The 16086-nt window shown below is 37.1% G+C and overlaps 1 protein-coding gene across 5 annotated transcripts in view; it reads left to right on the forward strand.

Moving 5' to 3' along the window:
* The window catches only part of LOC150105544 (uncharacterized), a 61954-nt gene that overhangs the window by 4115 nt on the left and 41753 nt on the right, over window positions 1-16086 (forward strand). For 4 of the 5 annotated variants that reach the window (XR_016548489.1, XM_090394878.1, XM_090394881.1 and 1 more), the window contains exon 2: window positions 4073-4293. The exons of the other annotated variant lie outside the window; for it this stretch is intronic. The gene's annotated coding sequence lies outside the window, so the exon portion shown is untranslated. The remainder of the gene's footprint in view (window positions 1-4072; window positions 4294-16086) is intronic. 5 annotated transcript variants of the gene reach the window in all.

The raw sequence follows: 16086 nt of genomic DNA on the forward strand, positions 1-16086 counted from the left end.
CAGTATAATGACGGTGTACTTGTTTTTGTCGAGAGCTTTGTTTATTGTGTCGGCGATGTCTTCTAATAAAGTAATGGTGCTTTTTGTTTTCTGAAAGCCGTATTGGTTTTGTGAGATGATGTTGTTCTTCTGTAACTAGTTCTGTAGAGTGGTGTGTTATTTTTTCTAGAATTTTTGAGATGACTGGTAGTGTAGCTATTGGTCTGTAGTTCTGAGTATCGTTTCTTTTGCCGTGTTTGTATATTGGCGTAATTACTGCAGTTTTTAGTTGTTATGGAATAATGCCTGTGTCGAATATTATGTTCACGAGTTTCAAAAGTATTGGATTTATTTGTTCAAAGTGTGTTATAAGGTCTGTGAGTCTTATTTTGTCTGTTCCTGGAGTGGTCTTTGGTTTTAGTTGTAGGATTGCTTCTTTCAGTTCCTGTTCTGTTACGGTTGGAAAATAGATCCTTTGTTGTTGACTTTGTGTGGGTAGTTTTTGTTGGTCGTCGGTAGATTATCTTTTTTTGAGTTGTGTGATATTGTTTGTGAAGGCGTGGTTGAATGAGTCTGCTAGTTCCTCTTGGTTTGTGTCCTGACCAAAGCTTTTTGCAATAAAATCTTCTGCTGAAATTGTCTTTTTTCGAGTGACTAATTCATTGAGTGTAGTCCGTGGCTGTTTAATGTTGTCGTTATATTCCATGAATTTTTGGAAGTAGAAGAGTCTTTTTGCCCTACGAATGTTTGTTGTTAGTTGATTTCTTGTATTTTGTATAAGGTTTGTAAATGTGTGTTACTGGGCGACTTTTTTAAATTTTTTCCATAGATTTTCTTTTACAGTAATAGTATTTAGTATGTCGTCATTTATCCATGAATTGTTGTCTGTTTGTCGACCCGTTTGTGTAGGTTTTGTTGCTTTTTTGTATATTTCTGTGAACTTTAGTTAAAAATTCTCGTATAATGTTACAGGATCGTTTATTTTAAGTAGGGAATTCCAGTCTGTATTTTTTAATTGGTTATCGACAATGTTCTTTAGTATGATCGAGTTTTGTCGACTTTTGTGGTGGTGGTAGGGAGGGAGGAAACGTTATAAAACGCAGTTTTGACAAAGTAGTGATCTGCAATTTTGAGGTTAATTACTAATGATGTATATGTATGGATGGGAGCCCGTATGTCGATATGATCAATGCATGATTTTGTTAGTCAGTTATTGAGTATTTCTTCTCTTGTTGGGGAGTTAATGGTAGGGTTTATGTTGTACTGACTTAGTATATCTAGATATGTGTTAGTGGTTGCAGAAGCGTGGTCAAGCGTATTTATGTTAATATCTCCTATTAGGATGAGCCTATGTGTTGTACGGGGTTCGATGCTGCTTAGTCATGTTTCTAACTCGTGAAGCAAACTGAGTGGATTATTATCTGGGGGTCTGTATATTGTGTTTATTGTGTATTTGATACTATTGTGGCTATTTGTGATTTCCAAAATTAGTGTTTCCGCATGTTCGAAGTGAGTTTGTTTTTCAGTCACATTGTATTTTTCTTTGATAAATGCCGCAATGCCACCTCCTCTTTTGTTTGGTCTACATACGTTGTAGGTTTGATAATTATTTATGCTGTATGCGTAAATTTCTGTGTCGTTTATTGCAACTTCGGTCAGTTTTATCGCTTCTATGTTTATAATGGTAAAATTGATCTGTGTTATCAATGTAAGCCAGTGTTTTTTTATATTTCTTATGTTTGTGTGTATGATAGTGAAGTCGGTATTGGTGGAAATGTTGTCTGACCATTTCTTCAAAGAGTCAAAGACCTTGAAGGTTATGTTGTCTGACTGAATATGTTAGCCTATGTTTGAGATCTCCATTATATAGTTTTTAAATTAGTTCTAATCCTATTCTTAAGGATGTGAAAAGTTAGTGTTGTATGTTGGTAGGCTGTGTAAGTCGGAATCGATTGTAATTATGTATACTCGAGTGTTTTCATTCTTTCTCATAAATATCTGGGAATTCTTTGTCGACAGGAGCTTGTAGTTTTTCTCTGTTTTTGTCTTCCTTGCTTGGTGTAAAAGATTTTTGAAGTATGGAGTCCAGTGTTCCGTTATATAGATTGGTGTTGGGAGTTTCTTATCAGTTAGGATCGTTGTTGTCGGCCTTGTGTTCTTGCTTGCTGTAAGAATGGAGTCGCTCAGACTTCTGTTGCTAAAACAAGCAATAATAAAAAAGCAATCGGTTAATAGAGGTGATATCTGTGGTTGCGATTTGAATTCCAATTTTGCTGCCGATCAGTTGCATTCTGTTGCTTAAGTCTTCTGTATTTTCTTTCATTATTCCCTCAATTTGAAGTTCTTTTTTTCTTTCTTTTTGTAGCATGTGCTCCATTTGACACTTGAGTGTGTTTATCTCTTTCCGCTGTTCTTCATTTTAGCGCTTGAGTGTTTCTTGTGTTTCTAACGCTAATGTTAATTTTGTCTTTATTTCTCACACTGTTCCTAACATTTCTTCAGCGGTCACGTTATTGAACTGTATGTAATGTTCATACTCTACTCCTCGAATTTTTTGTTAATTTGTTCCATGTGTGTATTTAACAAATCTTTCACCATGAGTTTAAATGAATCAAAGTTATCTGTAATTTTAGGATCCGGAAGTGGTTTACCTTGATGTGCGTCGTTACTTTTCTTTGGTGTCTGGTCTTTGTTCTTCATTTTCTCACGGCATTGTTGACATCGCCATTTAGTCCGTTTCATGGCTCCTTTTGCTTTCCACGTGATTTCTGAGATCCCAGAACAGTGGAAGTGTTGTTTTTTGTTTTCAGATATAATATTTACAATACGTACTTGATAACAATATGTGATAACATTTTTTTAATAATATTTTTTTTTGTATACAAGTACATCTGTATATATCCATATACATTTATATTATATATGCGTATACACTATTACACTTTTTTGACATTTTATTATGTTTAAGATAAATTAGATGGGAGGCATTGGGAGGTATTTCTGATTCCTTTCTCGAAGCTTTGTAGAGCTTATCTGAGGAAGATAATAGATGGCGGTGGTTTCGTGGTTATGTTTCTATACAAGTCGCAAGCTTTACCGTTTGTAGTTACGTGCTTGGAATACTACAACTGCTTTTACACAGTTTAACTTTTGTTTTTTTTGCAAGAAGTGTTGGATTTGGACTTGGTGTGTTGTTTGTGTCCTTGTAGTGGTGTGTGTTTGAGAGGGGTTTGTCATAGGGTGTGTGTGTGTGTGTGTGTGTGTGTGTGTGTGTGTGTGTGTGTGTGTGTGTGTGTGTGTGTGTGTGTGTGTGTGTGTGTGTGTGTGTGTGTGTGTGTGTGTGTGTGTGTGTGTGTGTGCGCGCGCGTGTGTGTGTGTGTGTGTCGGATCAATGTCTTTTAATCGGTATAGTTTGCTTGCTATTATCCTGAGTTTGTTGTGTAAGTAGTTTATATGGCTATTCCAAGTTTGATCAGCGTGAAGTCCCAGACAGCGTGTTGTTTTCACCTGTGTGATGGTTCTGGTTTTAGGTTCAGCGCTTTGTGTATAGAAGGAATAATAATAATAATAATAATAATAATAATAATAATAATAATAATAATAATAATAATAATATCTGATATCTCCAAAGAGTCGAAGGCCTCATGAAATTCAAGTACTGTTATATAAATTATGGGGGAAAAGTCTAGGTTAAGTGCAGATAATGTGAACGAATTCAAGAAAAGTTATAACAAGCAATGTGATTGATATGGCCCCCGATGACGAGTCCCTGACTCCCTGAAGGTTTCTTGTAATAACAACAACAGCAGCAGCAGCAACAGCAACAACAACAACAATAATAAAAACTGTAAAATAGTTCGGCTTCCATTTTCAGTTTCAGTTCTTGTTGTCATTGTTTTATTTCTTAAAATTGGCGGCTTATTTTAATTTTTAAAAATTTTTATGTAATGTAAAATAGACTAATATGAATTAAGTTCATTGATATCTGCTCGCATTATAGAACTTTTCACTAAGAGATTGTAAAATTCAGGAAAGAAGAGTACGGATCTGAGTGAATAATTTTTTTTATGATTTATTTATTTTACATGTTTAGTATGCGTTGAGGGCAAGTGTCAGGATAGAAATAACACTCCGGTTATCTACAGTTTCGAACCAAATGAAGTGAACTCAACAGCGATAATACAACCAAATATAACAAACACTTATTTGGGTGGCATTACGTGTACAGTCATTCTCCACCCTCCTGTGAATTATGGAATGGTTGTTGCCATTAGAAAAATTTATTTTAGTTACGGGTGCCAAGAAAGCTTAACGGTAAATATTTTGTCTTTATTTGCATTCTAGGATTATTTGCTTTCTGTATGATGAATATTGGTTTAAAAACAATTTACTTTATCTCCTTTTCAGATTGTGAATACCTGATTTGAGAATGCAGCCTTTCAAAGGTCTTCATTTTGATCAAAATAATAACTATGGTATTTAACGTGCCGCTTAATTCGCTCAAGATACTTGTGTGAATAAAATGCATTTTAAAATAGTCCATTTCTCTATTTTCCCTTTTTTTTGTTGTTGTTATTATTATTATTATTATTATAAAACAATCTGATTTAACTACCATTAATATAAAATTTTCTTTAAATTATGAGAAATAATTATTCACACTTTTTAACTTAATACATGAGTATTATTAATAAGCTCAATGCACAGACATGAGTTTGAGTGAGAAGTGATTATGAGCAGCGTTTTATGTGTTTCCGTTTATTATGTGTCTTGAAGGTCATGCAATTTTGAATCAGTGCTCTTACCAAAACAGTTCAGAGGCCTGCAGAAATGCCGGTAAGGCTACAACTGCAGGGTAAGCGTTTTTTTTTCTAGGTCCACATTGACAGATACGGAACATCAGCCAAACGAGACAATGTTTGAAAAAGTATATCGAGAATTTATCAGACTGGGCGAACTACTCAACAAAAATTGGCCAAGAAAAGTGAAACTTTATGATACGTGTCCCCAGGCAAGTGTCACAGACGTTGACGCCGAGATTATGGAAGATCAGTCAGAATCGGCAAACCCCACTGCTTCTGATTTTCAAAACTTCTGCGTACGTAAAAAGCGGAGAACAACAGATGAACCACTCAAAGACTTCACAATGGAACAAGATGGTCAAATTTTGAACTCCACTGCTTTTCCCAAAGAAAAGGTGCCTCCGATTATATTAAGAGAGAAGCAGAGATGGGCGGCTTTAAGATCAACAATGTCCAACCTACACATTGGCTGTGTAAAGGCCAAAAAATGTGGATGAAGGAATAAAGATATATCCTACAACGGTGATAGACTACAGGCAACTAACAAAAGAAATAGACAATAGAGGTATACAATATCATACCTTTTCGCTCAGCTCGGAGAAAAATTTAAAAGTGGTCCTCCGTGGCGTCTGTGAAGACATTGATACAGAAGATATAATTGCTGATTTTAATTTACAGGATCTACCTCCAGTTAAGGTCAGCAGAATGTACAGATCCAACAAATCTCCCATGCCTCGTAGAGATCCATAACATATATAAAAATATCTACAACCTGAAAACAATCTGCGGGCTCATTGTCACACCAGAGCCACTCCGAAAAAGGGTATCTTCTGGGCAGTGCCATAGTTGTCAAAAGTTTGGCCATGCCCAGAAATTAAGTAAAGCTGAATTTAAATATTTGAAATGCGAGTACAGGCACCCAGCCAATATTTGCAACAAAGCTGAAAACAACCCCGACTAAATGTGCCAACTGCGGTGGCCCCCATCCTGCCAACCACAAGGGATGCATTCGGCACCCAAAAAATAGACGGACGGAATCAGCCAAACAGTCCTCTTCCTCTAGTACAAGAACAGAGGCCCCCTGCACCACAGCCAGAGGCTCGGCGTCCACAGTCAGAGACCTTCAAAGATAGAGTGAACCAAAAGCAAACAAGAAGTTATGCTGGCGTGGCCCGTACAAAACAAATCAGCACCTACAAACGTAACAGCTGTTATTACAACCTCTCTAGCCAACATGCTACAAGACCAGCTTGTCAAATCCTTCAGCAACCTCCACCAAAAGATTTCTTCGTGAAACACAGGCCATCCTCACAGCGCTAACTGATGAGTAGAAACAAACTTACTCCAGTCTCTTTGCAGATCATTGCATGGAATGCAAATGGCCTAAGAAATAAAATTCTGGAACTTCAAGACTTCACTAACAGATATCAACCAGATATTATATTAAACAGTGAATCACATCTAAAACCCTCAGATAACTCTAAAATAAGGGGTTACCGCATATACAGAAATGACAGATTTGTCTACATAGGTGGCGGCACTGCCATCTTCATTAAAAATTACATCAAGCGCAATTTTGTGAACAACCCTCCAACCACAAATCTTGAGACCACGGACGTGGAAGTGTTCACCAGCTCGCCTGGCAGGCTGAAAATCTACTCTGCTTACAACCCACCCCTAAAAAATCTGCTACACTCTGACCTAAATGCCATCTTATGCATCAGAGAACCCACCATTATAGCCGGGGATCTGAATACCAAGCACCCTGAACGGAATTGCAGATCCACCAACAAGAACGGTTGCATCCTTTCCAACTTCATAGGATCACACAATGCTGTTGTGGCAAGCCCTACCTAACCAATTATTAACTTAGTACTCTATCTTAGTACGTTTGGAACTGCAGAAATCCTGAATATAGCTATCCTGCGGGATATTAATCTTCAATACAGCCTAAGATCATTAAATGAGTTGTCATCTGATAACAACCCAATACTACTTCAGATGGGAGGACAAGAATGCCTGTATCCTCCCCCTCACTCCTATATATGAGCTGGTAAGTATGACAAGCTTAGGAATTTGATTGGTTCAGTGCCATGGCATGTAAAACTGCAAGGGCTGGATGTTGATAGTGCATGGGAGGCGGTTAAGAAGTGTTTGCAGGAGGCAATGGCTGACAGTATACCTAGAGTTCGAATAATAAATCAAGTAGGGGTTAAATGGATGAATAACACTATTAAGATTGAGCTGAAAAAAAAGAAGAAACAACTGTGGAGGGAATTTAAGGAGAAAGGTTACCGGCAGGCACATGAACGGTATAAAGCCAGAAGGGTAACGAGTGTGGTAAGAAAAGCAAAAGCGGATTATGAAAGAACATTAGCCATGATTATGAAAGAAAAATCCCAAACAGTTTTTTCGATATGTTGCAAGTAAGAGAAAAAATGTATATGGAAGAATGATTTTAAAGAATGCCGATGGTAGGGAAGTAACCGAATCAGTCGATATAGTGGAATTAATGAGCGAGCACTTTGCAAGAGTATATCATCCTAGTGGTGACATTGCAGAAATGGAAGAACCAACAGCTTACACGGGAATTGTGGTGAATAGTCTATTACAAAACCTCAATGTCAATTCATCTGTGGGATTGGATGGTATACCAGTTCGTGTCGTACGAGAAGCGGCTAAAGAATTGTCAGTGCCTTTGACCTTTGACATTATTTTGTTTAATAATGAGTCTCTGGTCTGGGTTAGTCCCAAGGGGGTGGAAAGAGGGGAAAATAGTTCCACTGCATAAAGGAGGTTCCAAGACTGCTGTTGAAAATTACCGGCCGATCAGCATATCAGGAATTGTTGTCGAGGTCTTCGAGAAAATAGTCAAGAAAAAAACACAGGATTGAATAGATGAAAATGGGATACTGTATGGGGAACAACTTGGTTTTGTGAAGGGGAGATCATGCCTCAGTAACTTGCTCACGTTTTATAACACAGCGACCGCTGAATTGGATAAGGGTAATGGGTTTACAGTGATTCTACTAGCATATCCTGTCAAAGGCCTTAGACCTTGCTAAGGCCTTTGATGGAATTCTAATCAGTAAACTGCAGCATATGCGGATGGATATAGGGTTGGTGAGATGGATAGGAGGGTGGTTGATGGAGAGATATCAGAGAGTGGTTTATTCAGGAGTAGAGTCCAAAAGACGGACTGTGACCATTGGTAGGCCGCAGGGTTCTGTTCTTGGACCACTACTGTTCAATTTGTTCATTAACGATATAGGAAAGGATCTGAGAGGACGTGTTCATTTGTTTGCTGATGATACAAAGTTGGGTAGAGCAATAGTGAGTGCACAGGATGTCGAAAGTTTGCAGGATGATTTGGATAGTTTGGAGGACTGGGCTAAGGAGAATGGATGTCAATTTAATGTGGCAAAGTGTAAGGTTATGCATTTTGGGGTGAAAGGATTAGCAGCAGTATATCACATTGGTGGAACCGTACTCCAGGAGATTGACGAGGCCGGGGATTTGGGAGTGTTGGTGGATTTGAAATTTAGGGGACACATCGCAAAAGTGGCTAAGTCAGCTCATCAAATCACTGGTTGCTGAAAAATACTTTAACAAGCAGAGACAAACAGGTTATTGTTCATCTGTATCGAGCCTTGATAAGATCCCATCTTGACTACTGTGCCCAGATATGGGCGCTAGGGTTGGATGGGGAGGAGGTGGAGAGGATCCAGAGACGAGTGACCAAGATGACAGCAGGTCTATGGAATGAACCTTATGAGAACAGGTTGAAGATTTGTGGGTTGCAGAAATTGGTTGATAGGCGGAAAAGGGGTGATATGTTTGAGACATTCAAATTACTGAAGGGTTTCTATAAGATTAATTCAGAAGATATTTTTGAGAATAGTACTGGTGGTGGGAGGACTAGGGGCCATACATGGAAGCTGGGCAAGAGTGTGGTTAGCAAGGGTGCTAGAGCTAGGTTTTTTAATTGGAGATTGGTGAATGAGTGAAATAAGCTGCCAGAGTCAGTTGTGGGTTCCATGACAGTGAATGAGTTCAAGGCGAGGAATGATAGATACTGTATGAATGTCGAATAGTGGTTCTTGACATGTTGTTAGGGCTACCCTCGATGAGTCTATCGACTCCTCGGAGTTGCCCGTAATAATAGTAATAATAATATCGTGGAAAAGATTGTCGAAAGTGCTTAGGTATAGTATTGGCCCTGTTCCTCACATACATACAAAAGAAGACATTGAATCTGCAGTCAATTACAAGCCTCTCCCAACTAATTAATTCCGCCATAACGGTAGCCACTTTCTAAAAATCTGTACACAAGCTTGGCCGTTTGCCTGAAGACATTATGAATTTGATCAGGGAAAAAACAGAGCCAGAAAAAGATTTCTTAACACTCGTGCGCCACAAGATAAAACGAATCTAAACAGACCTACTGGGGTTGGGAGAGATGCACTCAAGGCTCACAGAGACCTATCACACCTACTGATCACTCTGTCTGGGGATTAATAAGAAATATCAAAAACAAAGGCAAATCTCTTCTCCCAATACTCTCTGACCAGAGCCTTGTACACACTGATGCGGACAATTTTAATATATATTTTATATATATATATATATATATATATACTACAGGGGCTCTGCCCGCCTGGCGCCTACGGCGCCCAACTTCCCCTTACCGGCTGGTAACCAGTAAGCTGAAGACAAAAAACGTGACATAAAAACGTTTCAAATTTCGGCTTATCTTTATATATATATATATATATATATATATATATATCACTTCACACGCACGAGAGGAAGGACATGTAGCAAATAAATGCAGTGCATATGTGGGCAAAATGATCTGTTGATGTTCCTCTTAAAGAGTTAGGTGACGTAGTCCTTGGGGAAGCACTCCACCCTCCATAGAACTGAGGTAGACGGTTATGACATGATATTTTTTGATGGAGTCAATTTACGTATTTTAGTCTGAGTCTACAGATCTCATTATAAAAGCAACATTCATTTTCAGTTTATCGAGCAGAAAAGATTACTAAGAAAACAATAACCGCGAACCGAACCTTCCTTTTCCAAGTAAAGAGCATTAAAAAAGTTTCCATGACTCAAAACCCGGCTGATATGAAGGTAACACAAAACTTAAACACGAGGTACTCCCATCTCAGCTTAACAAAGCAGTCAACACCGAATTTGGTTTCCAGAATTATAAGCAGAGTTTGAAAATTACTCTCACAAGCACAGCAAAAAATATCCATGCATACATAGGCATAAGAGTGATAGCCGAGGAGCAGATATAACAAAATAAAAAAAAGTCGAAGGGAATAAATTTTGGGAAGAAGTCTCAAAATAATTAGAAACAACGCAATGAAAACTATTTAGTAACAAGTGTGTCTTATAATTATATCAGTAGTTATGATGGTATGGACGTTTATTGCATACACCATATCTAAAGCAATTAGCAATGCCTCTGACCTCGATGTTCGATCCCAGAGGATTGGAAAGAGCTCAAGACAGTCAAACTCAGGACTTTTCCAACCAAAGGACTGAAAGCATGTTATATCATTCTTCCGACTACGCTACAGGGACATCCCGACTGAGGGCGGTAGTAATTTTCATTACTTAATACAGGGTGTCCCAAAATTCACGCAAGATTTAAATTTGGCGCCATTTGTGCGGTAAAGTGTTGCCAACGAGAAAAAAAAAAGACACCGTGACAGCTGACAGCTCAGGGTTATTAAAAATGGAGCGCTACACGAAAGAACAACGCATTTTCATTGTTGAGCAATATTTTAAAAATAATGAAGGTTTGGCAGCTACAGTTCGCAATTTTGGTACAAAATATGGTCGGAATAGTGATTTAACTTCATCAACTGTGAAAAGATTAATTAAATAATTCAAGGAAACTGGATCAATTAGCGATCTTATACACTCTGGCCGTCCTTCAACAAGTCGTTCAACAGAAAACATCGAAGCAGTTCGTGAGAGTGTTGCTGAGAGTCCAGGAACATCAATTCGGCACCGTGGTCTTGAACTGGGCATTTCGAGAAGCTCTCTACAGCGTATTTTCACGAAAGATTTGCATCTTTATGCTTACAAAGTTCAATTGACTCAAGAACTGAAGCCTACTGACCACACACAGCGAAGAGAGTTTGTTGAATGGATTATGGAACAACAAAAAGTGGATGCTTATTTTTCGAACAAAATTATCTTCAGCGATGAGGCTCATTTTCATCTTGATGGCTTCATTAATCGACAAAATTGTCGCATTTGGGGTCCAGAAAATCCACGAGTGATTGTTGAGAAACAAATGCATCCACAACGTCACTGTTTCGTGCTGATTTTGGGCTGGAAGCATCATCGGTCCGTTCTTCTTCGAAAATGTGACCGGTAAAGCAATAGCAGTTAATGGTACTCGCTATCGCGACATGATAATCCAGTTTTTTGTGCCTAAATTGCAAGATATGGATGTGGACGACATGTGGTTTCAACAAGACGGTGCCACATGCCATACAGCCCGAGAAACAATTCAATTACTGCATGAGTCATTTCCTGGTCGTGTAATTTCCCGTTTTGGAGATCAGAATTGGCCGCCCAGATCATGTGACTTAACGCCGTTGGACTTTTTTCTTTGGTTTTTTTTTGACGTCTAAGGTTTATGTCAACAAGCCCACTACCACCCACGGCTTGACGGAGGAAATTGAGCGCTGTATCAACGAAATTCAGCCACATTTATGCAAAACGGTCATGGAAAATTTCGACAAAAGAGTGCGTATGTGCCAGCAAAGCCGTGGAGGCCATTAACCCGATATGCTATTCCATGCATACTTTATGAATCAATAAGAAATTACAATTTTTAATTAAAAACCTGTGTTTTCTATCAAAATTACTTCTTGAGTGAATTTCGGGACACCCTGTATAAGACTAGTAGGCGCATCAATAAAGGCATGACAGTGACTCATACAAAGTCCGGTGAGATCATCGTGACTAATTTGTTAAGCTTGGCCTAAGTTTCACCTGCTCTAACTATTATCAAAATTTAAATTTATTGATACATCATGTTCATTCGACAGTTATTTAAAATAATAAAACTTACATAATTGGGAGCATAATACCCAATTAAGGATATAATTTGAGATCTTTGAAAGTAGCAACAAAAGGACAGAAAGATCTCTTTCCCCCTTCAAACAAGTCGATTGATCAACTCATTTCGACAGAATATGGAATATGTTCTTTTGCTGATTCTTCCCCTTCAAACATATCTATTATTCAACTGATTTCTCACATTTTAGAATAATTTCTTGCTTTTCTTAAGGTCACTTTTTCTTTCACTCAGATGATGTTTTACTGAACTTCAGAACCATAATGTGGTTCGACTCTTATCCCATTTATAGACGGTGACATTCATTACAAAATTATTTTGTATACAATCATGATTATTTAAATTTAGGATTTTTTTGTGTTTCTGTTTCTATTTTGTATTTCCTTTATGGTAACAGCAAATACTGGTATATCAATCAGGGAACTGCGTCTATTGAGGAAGGCAAATAATTTTCACTAGATGCGTAGCAGACTTAACTCATATTATATATTCAGTAAAACCGAGGTATTACTGAGTAAAAGAAAAAAAAGTAAGGAGATAATCATAGATAAACAATAACAAATATGAATATAGTAATCGCACTCTTTATGTACACCTTTTTTTATGTAATCTATTAAATAAACCAGTTTTTTATGTAATCTTTTTAGTACACCAGTCATAACCACGATGCTGAACCAGGAGCTTTTTGTGACCCATTTACTGTAGACATAATTTGTTAATTCACTATTAACATTTGAAACATCAACAAGAGTTAATACTGATTATATTTTTTATAGGACTCCTACCCATAAAATGTTATAAACCTAATATACATTTGACATCCTGGATGGAATATGAGTTACATAACCTCTCAAGAGATTAAACAAGGCGCAAAACACTACAAGCATCCAAATAAGCAGAGGAGTGGTCTCAATCCGAATAGTGTATAATATGTCTGACAGTGGAAAATATCTCTTAGGAGTTCTAGATAAATTTTAGATCAGATCCTATAATAAGTCCTGAAGTGGGGGGGGGACTTCTCAAACGACTGATGTCCGCACAACTACTGATCATATGATAAATTCCTATTCATGAGTGAATATAGTAACCAAGAATCGTGTCATTTAATTTTCTATTCTTAAGAAGGTGTCAACGACACGTTACATCAATTAGGACTTATTACAGCAGCCATAATTTCAATTGCAGAAAAACTGTTACAACAGCATAGCTTCAGAAATAAGCTTATTCAGATTCAAATAAACATGGACTCTTTAATAGAAATATTAAATATCTGTCACCATCTTAACCGAATGAAAGAAAAGTAGAAATTTCATATTTTACTAGAGACCTTATGAGAATAAACCGTCGGTATAGGATTTGTCTTGGTATACACAACTTAAAGGACATGAACTCCACCAAGGAGCTCGTATAGTTGTCTTTTAGTTGTCTCATTAGAGACCTAAGATAACAAAAATCCTCAGTTATCATAGTAATCCCATGTTAGAGAGTTATATTTTTCATAAGTGAACTCTAGGAGGGTGCTTAGTTGTAATACCAATAAATTCGAAACCCCAGTTTCTTATATTCGGTATTAAGACGATAATGGATATTTAATATTCCCATTAAAGATGACTAATTTTGTATACTTTTTTGATATTATAAAGACTGAACGTTTCAAGCAGAGTAGTGGTCTCACAGGATAATGAAAATCCTCTACCATCGAAAGACATTCACAAAAATCCAAATCCACAGTGGGATGCGAATCTACTGTAAGTCAGAAGATGGAGACTCTTCCTACTCAGCCAAACGGGCAGGCAGATTAAACAGCGGATACGAATTAGCATTAGTAATGCAACAGCATTGCTAATGCTAATTACTGTTTGTTTTCTTACTAAGTATTTACGTTACTGCGAATTTTATCTTTAATATGTCTTTTTTTATTTAGAAAGCATATAATAGCACAGCCAGGTATCTTACTTTGAATTACTACGTGAATCATAACTGGCAACAATATTAGTGCTATGTATTTTATGCAGATAACAAATATTCCCAGAATTCTTCGGGAAAAGCAATTTTTTTCAATGATCAATTATATGAATATGTTTTTATCACTTGGACATGGATTTCACATTTGATTTCGAAAAATCCATATTTTCCAATTTTTGCAATATTGATAAAAGTTGAAACACTGTTAGTCAGACATCTCGGAGTGCAGTAAAAGTAAGCATATAGTGTTTTCATAGCGCAATCAGTAGAGCAATCACATAGTTTCTGATTTGGAAAACCGAGTTCGAGTTCCTTCTAAGACAAGAGCGACATTTACGGAGGGGGGGGTGTTAAAACGAAATATTGTTAATTCTGGAAAGAAATAACGTTTTATAAAAAAACAAATATTGTAATCAATTGGTAATAATAACATTTATATTTGGTTTTAGGTCAGTTTGGGCACTTTGTGTAAATGACACATTTGCACACAGTTTCGCTTTGATTTATATAATATATATTCTCTAAGCCAACCGCTAGTTTTTGCTATCAGTAATATTTTAATACCAAGTTCTGCGGACTGTTGCCAGATATTTATTTCTAAGAAGCCATATTTTGTGATTCAGTACATTTTTAAGTAACAGTATTCTCACTTAGTCTGTATTTATACTAAATGGTAATCTACAGTTTTTCGAGTATCATGCAAGGGAAACCTAATTTTATAGCACCTTTGATATTTGATGTGCTTTAGAGTTGGATATATATATATATATATATATATACACACCCTCTGTCCAAAAAGAAACCGAAAATAGAAGAAACTAATGGCGCCACCTGTTGGATTTTTTTGTTTTCGAAAGCAGCAACCTTCATTAGTATTGTGTCAACTGTTTATGACATTTGTTTCATGAAGCCGAGTTATAGTGCCAAAAGTGACAGTATGTTTTGACGAACGGTCGGTCGTCACGATATTCATGCCGTGCGCGGCGAATTCTCGCTATCAATCGCTCAAAACTTCGACCTAAAACTCACCATTGACTGTTTGGCCAGGCGGAACAAATTCTTCGTAGATAATGACCTTGGAATCGTAGAAACAAGTCAGCATTGTCTTTACTTTTGACTATTCTCCAAGCGACTTTTTATTTTTTTTCGGATGCCCATTTTCTGGTGCCTCCACTCAGCTCTCTGACGCTTTGTTTTGGGCTCATACTCAAATCACCACTTTTCGTCACCAGTAACGATCATTTCAAGGAAGTCCGAGTCCTTATGAGCGGTTTTAATGGTTTTTGCAGTGTTCAATTCGATACATTTTTTGGTCGTCGGTGAACTTATGGGGAACAAATCGCGAATTCAATTTACGAAGGTCCAAACTCTCGGTTAAAATGTTGTGCACAGTTGATTTTGAAATCCCCAATTCATCTTTAATCAATCTCACGGACGAATTCGGTTTTTTTAATCAAATCATGCATGTTTTGAATGTTAACTTTGCTCAGGACAGTTTTTGGACGGCCCGGCTTTTCGTCATCCTCAAGTATCTCACGACCACTTTGAAATCGCTTAAACCACCCGTAAACTTGAGTACGTGATACGCATTCATCACCCTATGCTTTATGAAGCATTTAATGCGTTTCGATAAAACTATTACCAAGTTTAACACAAACGTCAATCGCAGCTCTCTGTTTGAAACTCATTTTCCGAACGTTCGTCAAAAACACACTGTCACTCTTGGCATTATAACTCGGCCTCCAATGAAACAAATGTCATAAACAGTTGACACAACACTAATGAAGGTTGCCGCTTTCGACAAAAAAAAAAAAAATTAAAAAAAAAAAAAAAAATATATATATATAATATATATATATATATATATATATATATATATATATATATATATATATATATATATATATATATATATATATATAAAGATGTAACTTACATATTTAGGCCAATATATTATTTTTTCCCTATACCATCAAATTACCTTGCACAATATTAATCGAATTAGTTGGCCAAGTAGTTAACGTTTCCGTTCTCCAACCAACAGACTGAGGGGTTCGAATCCCACCGTTACCATAGATTTTTATGATTGTCTTTGGGTGGGAGATTAATTCTATTGCCTTTTGTGAGACCACCGTCCCACTTGTAGCGGAGGCCTGAATTGGCTTGAAAAAGTTCCATGTTTGTTCTCTAGAGTAGGAAAGACGAACTATGTTTTTTTCTGAAGATGGAATG

This window comes from Typopeltis vanoorti, chromosome 6 (genome assembly GCF_054136105.1).
Source record: "Typopeltis vanoorti isolate ZY-2024b chromosome 6, IOZ_Tvanoo_1.0, whole genome shotgun sequence".
In the NCBI taxonomy this organism is placed as follows: domain Eukaryota; kingdom Metazoa; phylum Arthropoda; class Arachnida; order Uropygi; family Thelyphonidae; genus Typopeltis; species Typopeltis vanoorti.